This window comes from Gorilla gorilla, chromosome 19, assembly GCF_029281585.2.
Source record: "Gorilla gorilla gorilla isolate KB3781 chromosome 19, NHGRI_mGorGor1-v2.1_pri, whole genome shotgun sequence".
Taxonomy (NCBI): Eukaryota; Metazoa; Chordata; class Mammalia; order Primates; family Hominidae; genus Gorilla; species Gorilla gorilla.
Window position 1 is genome coordinate 107091810 of NC_073243.2, and position 14183 is coordinate 107105992.

A 14183-nucleotide genomic window follows, 5' to 3' on the forward strand; every position below is an offset into this window, starting at 1 on the left:
GAATCCTTATGCTAAGCACATGGCTTACGCTTGCTTCCCCCCGCCCCCGCCCCCAACTGGGGAGTGAGGAAATGCAAGGGAATCACCTCGTTTATGCTCTGGTTTCCTTTCAGTGCATTAAAGAATGCCCTTAGGCTGACAAAGCATTAACAGTCAGCAAATGTTTGTTTCATGTTTGCACATTTCTTTTGGCAAACACCCAATTTCCTCTCAACAATCTCAAGCCACCCAACATTTCTGATCAAGGCTCACTCTTGTATTGGGGGTAACTTGAAAAGTGAGTAACCAGGATTTTAGTTAACATAACCAAAGTCACAGGCGCATGATATAAATGCTGATTTTGCCCCTGTGATGCCCTTGCAGTTAGCTTTTGAGTGCTCTCCATGTGACCAAGCTGTGCTGCGTGCCTTTTCATTGTGTTTCACATGCCTTTTGGGGTTTGTTTATCACAGATGAAAAAGAACAAAGACAAAAACAAAACTATTTTGGTGCTTTAAAACGTCATGATCGGTAACCAGGTTCTACTCTACACAAGAAAACTTTCTAGGATCGCACCCTCCCAAACGGCATGCTAACAGTTGTTTCTTGATCGAAGATACCTGTGATCAAACAAGATCCAGAAATGCAGGATTGGACCGAGCAAGGTGGGTTTCTTGGAGCAGAACAGTCCTAGCCTTTATTCTGCTGGGGAATCTGTGGCTCATTGTAAGGGAAGTCCAGCATTGGGCAGCACAGGCTTAACAGACAGAGGAGAGCTTTCCTGAGGGTCATTGCAAGGGATCAGTATCTGTTAAGGTATTATTTAGGAAATGATATACTCGATTTAGGATTCTAAAGGTGAATTGCTGTGGCTTCTGCTTGCAAACTTTCATGTATTCTAGCTAGGCATACATAAACCAAAAATGAAATTCTAAGCCACCCAGCCAACCGAATGGACCTCCCTTTTGGCAAAGGAAATCCCAAAGAAACTTTAAAAACCAGTTCAGGTCATGATGGAAAAGGTGGCCAGATATGCATTATTATGCCCTCCTCCCTTTAGGAATTTAGGCATAACAGACCAGCATTAATGCTAAAATGGAGATCTTAAGACTGATAAAATGGACTCTTTGTAGCAATAAGATACTGAATTCGAATTCCAACCTGACTCTGGTATAGCATCACATGACAGAAAACAGATCCTGAAGGAAATCAAAGTATTTTACCCCACTATATATTAATATTTCTTTGACATATTTTGGAAGGGCTCTGCACAGCCTTCTCTTGTGAGGGAAATTTGCATTTTGTAGAGAATGTGCTTCCTTTACTAGATCTTTTCCACAGAGTTTGACACCTTTTAAGGTTGGGAAAGAGACATTTACCATATATTCTCTCTGAAGTCGGCTACCTGGAGTCTTCATCTACATGACAAGAACATCGGCTTCTACAACTTCCCTTATTTTAACACAAGTATGTCTTTCTGCAGACTACAAAGCTTTCAGCAAAGCTTAACTCTTTCAACCAATTGTCAATCAGAAAATCTTTAAATCCAGCCTATGACCTATGAGCCCCCTTGCTTCTAGATGTTCTGCCTTTCCAGGCTAACTAAATGTATAACTTACAGGTATCAACGTATGTCTTTGCCTGTAACTTCTGCCTCCCTAAAAATGTGTAGAATCAAGCTGTAACTTGACCACATTGGCGTGTTCTCAGGACCTCTTGAGGCTGTGTCCTGGGCTATGGTCACTCATATTTGGCTCAGAATAAACCTCTTCAAGTATTTTACAGAGTTTAGCTTTTTTTTTTTCATTAATACATGTAAGACAAAGTGAAAAATTGAGTAAATTAACTACAACATTGTGCATTTACATCTGGAAAGTTCCAACGGTGTGGTGGGTGGTGGAAGGATTCATGAGAGAAGTGCGTAGGACAAGCAGCATGCCATTTAACAAATGCTTTCACGTTGCTCCCCTTGGATAAGTACTGCTCTTTCTCTTTACAAACTAAAGTTTATAAACTAAAGTTCTGCTCACATGGATGCTAGAAAACATTTTCTACAAGCAGGCTTGCAACTCATTTGATGGTGTATATGACCATCATATATATATATATATATACGTACATATATATGTACACACACATATATATATATACATGTATATACATATATACTGTCAGGCCTCTGAGCCCAAGCTAAGCCATCATATCCCCTGTGACCTGCACGTACACACCCAGATGGCCGGTTCCTGCCTTAACCGATGACGTTCCACCACAAAAGAAATGAAAATGGCCTGTTCCTGCCTTAACTGATGACATTATCTTGTGAAATTCCTCCTCCTGGCTCATGCTGGCTCAAAAGCCCCTACTGAGCACCTTGTGACCCCCACTCCTGCCTGCCAGAGAACAACCCCCCTTTGACTGTAATTTTCCTTTACCTACCCAAATCTTATAAAACGGCCCCACCCCTATCTCCCTTCGCTGACTCTCTTTTCGGACTCAGCCCACCTGCACCCAGGTGAAATAAACAGCTTTATTGCTCACACAAAGCCTGTTTGGTGGTCTGTTCACACAGACTTGTGTGAAATATACATATATGCATATGTACACAAACACACACACATATACATAACTGGCAAATGGATGCCCATTTTTTTCTGAGGATAATGAGACATAATTTGTACATTGTGGAAAGAAAAGAATGAACAACTAAATATTGTGCTTTAAAGTTAATTTTGAATCATGATGTAATTCTTCTCCTATATTATCTGCCTATTTACTTCATAAATAAATGTACTAACTGCCTCTGAACTGTACACTTAAAATGATTACACTTTAAACTGTTTAATTCTATGCTATGTGTAATTTACTTCAACAGAAACAAATCAGCAGAGGCTGGATGTATCCATAAATATTTACTGTCTCACCAATCAAAACGGAAATGGTATACTTTGCAAATAATAGGATTTATTTGACATACGATAGTTTTGCCAGAGTTCTCTATTTGTTAAAATAATTTTAAGTAATTTGTTTTCACTTATGAAGTCAATATAAAAAAATTATGGCATCTTACCAAAAATCCATAACTCCAGGCTAATCATGAGAAGACATTAAATAAATCCAAATTGAGGAATATTCAACAAAACACTTGACAAGCCATCTTCAAAACTGTCAAATATAAGGAAAGACTGAGAAGCTGCCACAATCAGAAGAGATGAAGGTAACATGAATAAATGCAACTTGAAGAATTGGCCAGGCCCTGGCACTCCTTGGGCTTCATGCCCAGGAAACCACCCTGGTGATGTGGAGTCCTGCATTGGACAGAAGGGTGCTAATCCCAGCACTTTGGGAGGCCGAGGAGGGTGGATCACGAGGTCAGGAGATCGAGACCATCCTGGCTAACATGGTGAAACCCCGTCTCTACTAAAAATACAAAAAAGTAGCTGGGAGTGGTGCCGGGCGCCTGTAGTCACAGCTACTCGGAAGGCTAAGGCAGGAGAATGGCGTGAACCCGGGAGGCAGAGCTTGCAGTGAGCCAAGATTGCACCACTGCACTCCAGCCTGGGTGACAGAGTGAGACCCCATCTCACAAAAAAAAAAAGAAGTGTGCCGTTCTGTGGAAAGACTGCTGAAGTCCGAATGAAGCCTGGAATTTAGTTACTGGTACTGCACTCATATTATTTTTTTACTTTTAATAAATACACAACAATAAATTATATATTGGGGTAAGAGAACCCTTTCTCTCCCCTGTTGAGGTTTGATATTTGAATCTGAGAAATGAACTGAAATAGACTGATTAATAGGAGATAAGACATAAATTTATTACGTGCATGGAAATATCACAATACCTAACAATCCAGTGAGACTTATATAACCTTTTTCACAGGGGAAAGGGAAGTAGGGGCTGTAGGCACTGTTAGAAGAAAAGTAAATGATTTTTGGGGGAGATGAATGGGCTTGAAGAACCAACAAATGTCTGGGACAGAGTCTACTTGGGCTCTGGGTGTGGTATCCACTCTAGTCTCTTCTCCCATGAGTTAATCTTCATTGTTTTATGAAATTATAAGAAGCAGGCTCTGCACAACTGCATTCCTTCCAGAGGAACTTCCCTTAGTTCGGGAAGTGAACCTCAGATAAGGTCCCTTGCCTGTACTTCTGAAGTGGCAGAAGGACAAGAGTCTTGCACGGGGGCGTCATAGAGACTTTGGTTCTGGGGCTGCTCCTTTAGTTCAAAGAGGCCAGCAGGTCAAAGCACCATACTTTGAGGTATTGTTTTCTGAACCCCAACATGTGTAAACCGACAACATTAGAGATAGCTGGGTGGAAGATACCTGGAAACTCTCTGTAGTATCTTTGCAACTCTTCTATAAATTTAACACTATTTCAATGTGAAAAATTTTAAAGTAAGAAAATAATGAGATAGAGAATTTTTAAAAGTCTCTTTCAAAAGTTTATAAATAAATGGGACTCAATCATCTAGAAATTCAGGTAATTTTATTTAGGTTATCTAGAAATTGAGTGCTTCTATCAACTTCAACTTAATTGGTTGGTTGTATGTCAACTGAAATAGATGAAAGTTTCAGCCCCTTCCATCTTTGGTTGTATGTCTAGGGGAGGTTCATTAACCTCTTGGTGCTTCAGTTCCTCATCTGAGAAACAAGGTATTTTAGTGAGTTCCGGCTGTCATAACAAAACCCCATAGGCTGTGGACTTAAACAACTGAAATGTGTTTTCTCAGAGTTCTGGAGGCTGGAAGTCTGAAATTAGGGTGCCAGCTTGGTTGGTTTCTGGTGAGGACTCTTCCTGGCTTGCTAACAGCCACCTTCTTGCTTAAGGGTCTTTCTTGCTTGCGGGAAGGGACAGGGTGAGCTCTCCAAAGTCTCTTCTTATAAGGGCACTAATTCTGTCATGGGCTCCTGTATTTAATCCATTTTCATACTGCTATAAAGAACCACTGGGTAATTTATGAAGAAAAAAGGTTTAATGGACTCATAGTTCTGCGGGCTTAACAGGAAGCATGACTGGGAGGCCTCAGGAAACTTACAATCACGGTGGAACGTGAAGGGGAAGCAAGCACCTTCTTCACATGGCAGCAGGAGAGAAAGAGTGGGAAGTGCCACATATTTTTAAACCATCAGATCTCATGAGAACTCACTCACTATCATGAGAATAGCAAGGGGGAAATTCGCCCCCATTATCCAATCACCAGGTCCGTCCTCCAATTGGACATGAGATTTGGGCAGGGACACAAATCCAAACATATCAGAATCCCACTCTCGGGACCCCGTGTAAACATGACTATCTCCCAGGGTCCCACCTCCCAATACCATCACATTGGAGATTGGGGGTTTAATTTATGAATATCAGGGAGACATAATTAAGTCCATTGCATGGGAACGTGCATACCAATAAGGCAACTTGTTTCTGCTGAGTGACATTATGTTTACAATGTTCTGTGAAGTTGCTGCCACGTGGCTGCCCTTCACTGAGCACCAGTACTGTTGTGTGGCTATCAGTGTGATTCCCCAGAACCTCTGTCGATATAAACAGTGATCATGGATTTAGTTCAGCATCTCCCTAACAACAAAAGGGTAAGATATTTAACTACATTAAAAAGTGACAGATGACATCACTATCAGGAATAGATAAAAACTCTTTGACTCTTAATTTAATCCAGACCATTTACTTGACATAAGTAACTTTGCATCCACCAGGAGCAAAGGGGGATCAAAAATCCATCCATGCCAGAGTGATAAGCTCAGGCAGTGCAGGATAGGGGAAAATAATGCCACGTTAGAAAGAAGGATGACACAGCAAGGAAGGCAGAAGGCAGGACCTCCATCCTCACAACAGTGATGGCAGCAGTGCCACCAGAATAGAACAGGAAGGTGTTGGGGAACTCTCTCCGTGGAAGGGCATTAGAACTGAATCCTGAAAGATCTGGATCTGAGGGACTCACTGGAATATAAAAGGGACAAAGAAAACACAATGAATACAAAACAGTTTGGAGGCCTGTCCCCAGAGATTTCAGGCTGGAAACAAATCTGACTGGGTTGTTCTATAGGTACACCTCTCTGTATTTCTTTGTACGTGGTAAAACACTCGGGAACACAAAGCCAGCCAGCAGGACAATCACCACCACTTTATTTTGACTGAGCCCCAGCTCCAGAGAAGAAGCTTAGCGCCAGGGCATCTTCCTCCTGGAGACACACTCTCACTGGCCTCCTCTGTTCCCTGAGCTGTGCATGAAGAAAGGGCTGTAACCAGGAAGTGAGTTTTTGTCCAAAAGGGTTGAATGTCAATGGGTCAAGACTTGGATGTCATAGTGCGTGATGGTTAATATTGAGTATCAACTTGATTGGATTGAAAGATGTAAAGTATTGTTCTTGGGTGTGGCTGTGAGGGTGTTGCCAAAGGAGATTAACATTTGAGTCAGTGGCCTGGGAGAGGCAGATCCACCTTCAATCTGTGTGGGCACAATCTAATCAGCTGCCAGTATGGCCAGAATAAAAGTAGGCAGAAGAATATGGAAAGACTAGACTGGTTTAGTCTCCCAGCCTGTATCTTTCTCCTGTGCTGGATGATTCCTGCCCATGAACATGGGACTCTAATTTCTTCAGCTTTGGGACTCTTGGGACTTCAACCACGGACTGAAGGCTGCACTGTTGGCTTCCCTACTTTTGAGGTTCTGGGACTTGGATTGACTTCCTTGCCCTTCAGCTGCAAACAGCCTATTGTGGGACCTCACCTTGTGATTGTGTGAATCAATGCTCCTTAATAAATTCCCCTTTATAAATACATCTATCCTATTAGTTCTGTTCCTCTAGAGAATCCTGATCAATACACAGTGCCATATGCAGCTTTTATTCCAATGAAGTTAAACCTGAGAAAGAGGCCACACAGGTGGTTCTCCTCTCTGATCCTCAGAGGAGAAGTCCACTTGCCTTCCTGGTGACTGACAGGCTGTGAGGTTCCTGTTTCATTGTCGGTCACCATTTTTCCACCCCAAACTCAACAACAGGTCGGGACACACAGAAGCTCAGAGAAGTGTGCACGTTTCTACATTGCTGGACAGCTCAATGCTCATGCCCCTGGAGCTCTCCAAGGTTGACCTTCATGTCTCGCAAGAAGGACATTTCAGCCAGCCTTCGTCCCCCATAGAGCAGAGCCTGGGGTAAGAAGTAGGTGCCAGTCCTTCATGAGGTGGTGAGGGTGGAGGAAAAGGGAGGTGAGACAAGAACACTGTGAAGCAGAAGTGGTGTGATGTCCAGCATTGCCCCTGCTCCAGGAGCCCCCAGGAGACCCACCAGCCTCTCAGCAGGTGGCCCTATGGTCCATAGGACTTCTCCAGGAGAACTGAAGGGAGGGATCACACCTCAGAAAATTCTGGAGAGGGAGGGAGGGGATCTTTGATCTACCTTGCTTCCTCCCACCTCCCTCCACCTTAGAAGAGCTGCCTTATAGGCACTTCCACGTGTCCCCTCCTTTCCTGGGCAGCAGGGAGCCAGGCCAATGTCCTGGATCATGGAACTGTGTCAGTGCCAAAAAGGAGGCTGCCCAGACACAGGCAGAGCACAGAGCATGAGGGAGAGAGAAAGAAGGGTCGGAGGAGGCTGAGAAGGGTTGCAAGACCAAGCTGTCAAAATGGCCCTAGAAGTGTTTTATCTTTCATCGTCTTTGGATTTTAAAAAATGGTCATTCAGGCATGACAGAGCAGGGCTGGGCCAGAATATTCAGCTCACTGAAACACATGTTCGGTTGTTGTTCTGGATAAAGGATGTGAGGTAATGAATAATTCCTGAAGTTTGGTGGAGAATTTGGCCAAATTTTGAAGGCACTGGAAAGAAAAACATTGTTTCTGCATGTTAGTGAAAGAGTAATGAAGAGCACAGCAGGGCAGTGAGGCTCAGGGGTGAGAAGCCGCCAGGGAAACAGGATCCCTGAAGAGGATGCATGGTCTTGATTACCTGGGATGATGCTGGGGATTCTGAGATGAAACCTGCTCCTTTTTAAGTACCACCTTAGTGCCATCAAAGGAATATGGCTATGAGTGGGTTGAATAACATTTGGATACACAATCTGAATGTCTTAGTACAGTTTGCCAGGTCTAAGAGAGAGTACGTTTTCATTTTAGTAATAGCTTTTGCGTTCTCATTTCTCTCTGGTGGCATTATTTATTTCCCTTAGGCTCCTGGTTTAAAATGAAGGGTTCATGGATTGGTCTGATACCAAATCACTAACACAGCAGACACCAAAGTGAAAAGAGAGTCCCAGGAAAGGCAACGAGCCCAATGATCTTGCCTTTTTGATGATTCCCATAAATTCAAGCATTTTGCTAAAATTAAAATGGCAACCTCAAAATCAGGCACAGTGGTAATCTAGAAGCAAAATTAGTACATTGCTGGAGAAAATAGAGAAATTAGAAACAAAAGCCCGTTTAGACTGACAAAGGATGGAGAGGGAGAATTCAGAGGAAACAAAGGGAAATTATACATTGTACACATACACACTTAGGATCGGGGACTACAAGGTCACACTGTTACCATGAAAAGCAGACTGTTAAGTTTTATGATGCTGGGAGACAAATGCCTTCCAAGAAATAGTGAAAAATCCCGCTAGGTTTATACAATCCTAGCCAGCAAAGTTTATGCTTTCAGAAAAATGTGTCTGAAAACAGAGGATTACAATACAAACCATTGTGTACCACCCCCTCCTGCCCTTGGGTTCCATGACGGCTTTCACAGATAGACATAGGAGATATTGAGCTCGAATTCTGCAGTGGATGGGGGTTTCTTTGCCTCTGGTGGAATTCCTTTCCCTCTGAAATGCCCTTGTTCTCAAGGACAATTTTCTTTCTCCGTGGTTTATTGTCTGAGCAAGACTTTATTGTAGGCAAGGAATCTTTGGCTACACTGAGCAGTGCCAAGAACAGTCAACAATAAACAAATAGTCATAACATTCAGCAGCATGTCAGTTATTGGAATGCAAAAGATAATGGTGGAGCAGGCTGAGGGGGCTTTGCATTTCTCTCCCTCCAGCCCTAGAGATTGCTTGCAAGTTTTCCTTCACGTTTTAAAAATATTGGAGCTGCTTCTTAAATATTGTAATGGCCTTTTCCTCCCTCACATTCACTTCGACCCAGCTTTCTGACTTAGCTCTAACAGGACACAAAACCGTCATCTCTACCCAGCACTTGCTATGTCTACTCATAGTCCTATTGTTTAAGTTTATTGCCTATTTTTTAGCTGGTATTCTGCATATATCTATTTGTGTTTATGATATGGTCAACTCATAGGTTTTGCTCTCTCATGCTTTGTGTCTATGCTTCTCTGCCAGGCAGCAAACCCTGCAATTTGCTTTTGAATCCTATAACAGAGTACTTGGATGGATGGGGTGGTTGCAGGATGCCTTTGAAGGATACTTGTGAAGGTGGAACCACCGTGGCATGGAAGTTTCACAGATGTCGCTGTCTCCAAGGATCAATTGCAAACACAATGACCTGATGAGCAGAGAAATCCCATCTTAGAAAAAAGGAGAGAGCTGAGTCTACAGAGCCGCTACTTAGGAGTCTGACTTCATAATCAATTGTGAAATGTGGAATCTAATAGAAATTTAAATTCTATCTCCATTATGTTAGGGTTAATAAAAAAAGGGCATATATGAGTAGTCTTTAAAAATTCCTTCTCGTGACTTCAGTTAAATAGGCTGAAATGAATTCGTTTAATATGCCTTTCCACATTCTATGTTAGCCATTTTATTCTTTGAATTATCACATACACAACATTCAATACTATTTTTAAAATAAATCCTAGAATCCTACCTCATACCATTTGCTGAGATTTTCCATTTAAGTTTCTTTGATGTGGCCTCTGGTAATGTGGATGTGCCTGTGTGTGGATGTGTGTGTATGTGAGTGTGTGAGAGAGAGAAATAAGTGTGTACAGGTCACCCTGGAACAGCAGGGGATTAAAGGAGCCAACCTCTGCATAGAAAAAAAAAATCCATGCATAAATTTTTACTCCTCAAAACCTGAATCACTAATATCCTACTGTTGACTGGAAGCCTTACTGATAATATAAACAATAGATTAATGTGTATATTTTATGCATTCATAACATATCTAACATTTTGTAATTGTAAAAATATTTCTAGGCTACACAATTCATCTGTGAGTTTTTAAAAATTGTTGCAAACCTCCAAAATTGTTCCAATATATTGATTGAAAAAAAAAATCCACATATAAGAACCTGTGCAGTTGAAACCTGTGATGTTAAAGAGACTATTGTACTATGCTTTCAGCATGTGGGCATTTAGTGGGGTTGGTAGGCTGGGAAACTTACTCTAAAGCTTTTTCTGGTGTAGAATACACTGGGTATACAGTACAAAACAAAATTACCAGGAGGACTGCGTTTCAATGGAGTGAAAAGAATGTTCAAAATGAATAAAAGATTTTCAGTAAAGGTCAGCACATTTGAAGAAGTAGGTAAAAACGTAGATAAATCTTATATAATATTTACTCAGGATAGAGGATTAATTTTTTTGTTTCTGAATAAACTTTATTTTTAGAGCAATTTTAGATTTGTAGAAAAATTACACAGAAAGTACAGAGTTCTCATATACACCACCCCCTCCTCTACAGTTCCCCTTTTATTATTAACAATGTACATGAGTGTGGTATATTTACAACAACTGAGGAGTGAATATTGATGAGGCAGTTTGAATAGAGCCTCTGACCTGGACACCTAAGAGTTCCCTGCAGAATGGCTGACTTAGGATCTGAATCTGGGTTCACCTTCTTTTGCATCTATGGGAATGATAGTCTACCTTGTTTTATTTGACTTTCTTCAAATTGAAGCCTTCTTCTAAAGCAAACTCATGGAGGATGTCTGCAGGCAGAAGGTGGCTGAAGAAGCTCTTCTCCCAGTCCACTTCCAGGAAAGACACTAAAGGAGAGGAAGAGCCAGGGCTCCCTTTTTTATTACTCTCATATCCTCAGCAGGGGCTTGGTGTGAAATCAGGAACTGGGTACTGTGAAGGCAACTATAAATTACTGGGAAAGAGTACAAATTATTTTGTAAATGCATTTACACACACTTTTTTTTTTTTTTTTTAACAAAAATACATAGTTTGAAACATGCCTATTCAACCCAGCAGAATTGCTGACTGCTGACAGTGCACGGTCTGTGACTTCACAGGCCTGTAGGTCTTATGAGCTCAGATTTCTGAAAATATGTTTTTATTCATCTGAACAGCCTTTACTCAGAAATAGGAATTGAGGGAGAAATGTCAAAATGGAGAGGACATTAAGTGTTTGCTAATGCATTTGACTTTAGTTTCCTTGGATTCAATTTGGCAGCATGTATTTAACTTAAAACTCCCTTAGTTGTTTCTAAGAATAAATGGAAAGAAAAAATTCCCTTGGCAGAGAGAGAGATTAAATGTGTGAGACCTGGAGCGTGTTGGGGCGGTCGGGGGATGGCCAGCACTGGCTCTGCCTCCGCAGTGGGATGATCACGACTCGACTTTATCTGTCTGGGTTGCCATTCATTTTAATTCTAAAATGAGGCCTTCTAGCTCTAAAGATAACAATTGTATCTGCAGTTAAATAATTCTTAGTACATGATCATAGGAGGACCAGAAATATAATTTTTCTTGAAGTCAAATTAAATTCAACTTCAAGTTAAATCCATGTACTTGTTCAGAAAATTGTTGAATTGCCCTTAACATTTCATCTATTGCAATGCCACACCAGGTATCTTCATAGCACAATCTCCACAGTGTTGACATCTTTCTGGGGAGAGAAGGTTGAGGAGGAGAGGGACATCTGTGCTTTGGAAGCATCATCCACTGTTCATCTCTTGGAGACGCTGTGATAGTGAGTAATTTCTTATCACAGTTGTCATCGACTTCATTGGGCAATCTGTTAACTAATGGTATTTCAACTGCTTTTCCTGAGGAAAGAAAAGAGAATTAGATCAGTGCCAAAAAAAGTGGGCTTTTTGTCTGTTTCTTTTAAAAATTTTTAAATAAATTGCTTTCTTTTCTCCTCCTTAATCAGTGTTTCTCAACCCTGGAAGCATGTCAGAACCACCTGGAGAGCAATAAAAATACCAATGACATCATCTGGGCCCAGGCCAACTAAATCAGACTCTCAGGGGAGGAGGGCTGACTTTTTTTTCCCCCCTCTTGAGGGCGGGGACCTGTTTTTGTTTCAGTTCTTTTCAGTTCTTTCCCCATAGAAAGAACTTGTGCTGCTAGTTGTCCAGAGACCACACTGAGCCACTGCCTCCTCAGTGACTTTTAAGGCAGCAGTTCTAAAGTGTGGTCCCCAGACAACTAGCAGCACCAGTATCTCCTGCACATGAAGTGCCAATTTCCTCCCAGCCCTGCTGGCTGAGAAGCCCTGGGTGTGGGTCCAGCAGTCTGTGCTGTAAGGGGTCCTCCAGGTGCTGCTGCAGTGGGCTGAAGTCCGAGAACCACCCATCTAAGGTCTATGGCTTCAACTCTCCCGTCTCAAGTGCAGTCTCAACTTTCTCTCTCTACCTTTGTTCAGCTGGCTCCAGGTGTGCATCTAGGTGTCACAGCAATGCCTTGTATTCATATTCATGTCCAATACAAGACCGAGTCTTTGCTTGTTGTTTCTTAACATGCTCCTCACCACGATTCTGACGTTTAGGCTCAACAACTGAGAGCTGTCTTCAGTTTCACCTGGTTTCCTTCGCCTGGCAATTGATCTGTCCCTGAGCCTGTGTGCCTCTCCCTTGCCCTCCCCTTTGCCACGGTGCTGGCTGTGCTCTTATTATCACTCTGCCATGAGCTCCCACTGCCATGAGCTCCCACAGAAACCCTTCTGGAGAGGAGGAGGACTCTTTCTTCATCTCCCCAGCTATCATCCTTATCATCTTTGTTGCTTTGTTCCAAAAAACCTTCAGTTCTCATCAAAGCCCTCTGCCTATCTTAGCACCATAAATAGACCCATTACTTCACAAAAATTAGTACCAGATACAAGTCCTTGTCTCTCATCTGATCTGGTGACACCTACCCCCACCAAGTTGCTTTGCTGCATGCCCTCCTCAGACCCCAGAGGCTGGCAGCGTGAACCGCCCTGGGCTTCCTGCCTCTACAGCTGGCATCACATCACAGCTTCTGCTGGAAGCTCCCTCCTGAGGTCTATCCTCATATCTGTCATCCATCCTTCAAGAGTCGGCTAAATTTTGACTGCCTCCCACCCAGCAGGAATCACTTCCTCATTTGTGTTCCTGTAGGATTTTCTTCATAACATTTATAACACTTGACACATTAATATGAGTCTAGCTTTTTAAATGACAAACAGGACCTAAACTTAGAAGCACATTCTCTCTCTCACCACCCAAGCTTCAAACATGGGTTGAGTGTTGGCTTATTTCTTTCTCTCCTTGGATTACTCCTTGACCTTTAACTTCTTTAACCTTCTGCTCCTATCATCTGCTTGGATGTCCGTGGCATCAGTAAACACATATAAGCAAAGCTTTGTCAGGGGCCTCTCCAAACAGATTCCCTATAGATTTTTTCCAATTTTCTTAATGGTATTACCACTGTTAATGATTCAACGTGAATCCTTGAAGGTATTTCTGACATACTCCCCTTCCACTCCCATATCTATAATTTGCTCCGAAGTGTTGATTCTTTCATTTATTTTTTTATTTTTTGAGACTGAGTCTCGTTCTATCACCCAGGCTGAAGTGCAGTGGTGCCATCTCATCTCACTGCAACCTCCGCCTCCCAGGTTCAAGCGTTCTCATGCCTCAACCTCCTGAGTAGCTGGAATTATAGGCGCCTGCCACCACATCCAGCTAATTTTTGTATTTTTAGTAGAGACGGGGTTTGACCATGTTGGCCAGGCTGGTCTCGAACTCCTTACCTCAGTTGATCCACCTGCCTTGGCCTCCCATAGTGCTGAGATTACAGGCGTGAGCCAGCATGCCCGGCTTGTTTTATTCTTTATGACAGGAATTTTCCTCCTTAGTCAACAACCTAGTTGATCTCTTATACATTTATGCCTGCTAAATGTGGAGCAAACAGGCTGGAGCAAGTCTCTGGGCAATGATGACCTTCTCCTGTGTTCTCCACTGTGAGTGCTAAAACCTAATGCCATAGGCAGGACCCATGACAACTATAGCACTGTACAGAAGGCACAACTGTTAAGAACCTAAGGAAGACAAATGAAGATA

The 14183-nt window shown here is 42.3% G+C and overlaps 2 long non-coding RNA genes across 2 annotated transcripts in view; one reads left to right on the plus strand and one right to left on the minus strand.

Moving 5' to 3' along the window:
* Positions 1 to 536: 536 nt before the first annotated feature.
* Positions 537 to 9631, plus strand: LOC109023767 (uncharacterized). The gene is made up of 2 exons (XR_002003240.3): positions 537 to 644; positions 9310 to 9631. It is a non-coding gene; the product is annotated as an uncharacterized lncRNA (long non-coding RNA).
* Positions 9632 to 10583: 952 nt separating this feature from the next.
* LOC101146388 (uncharacterized) overlaps positions 10584 to 14183 on the minus strand; it is a 33881-nt gene continuing 30281 nt past the window's right edge. The window contains exon 3 of the long non-coding RNA XR_010131683.1: positions 10584 to 11924. This is a non-coding gene — a long non-coding RNA (uncharacterized lncRNA). The remainder of the gene's footprint in view (positions 11925 to 14183) is intronic.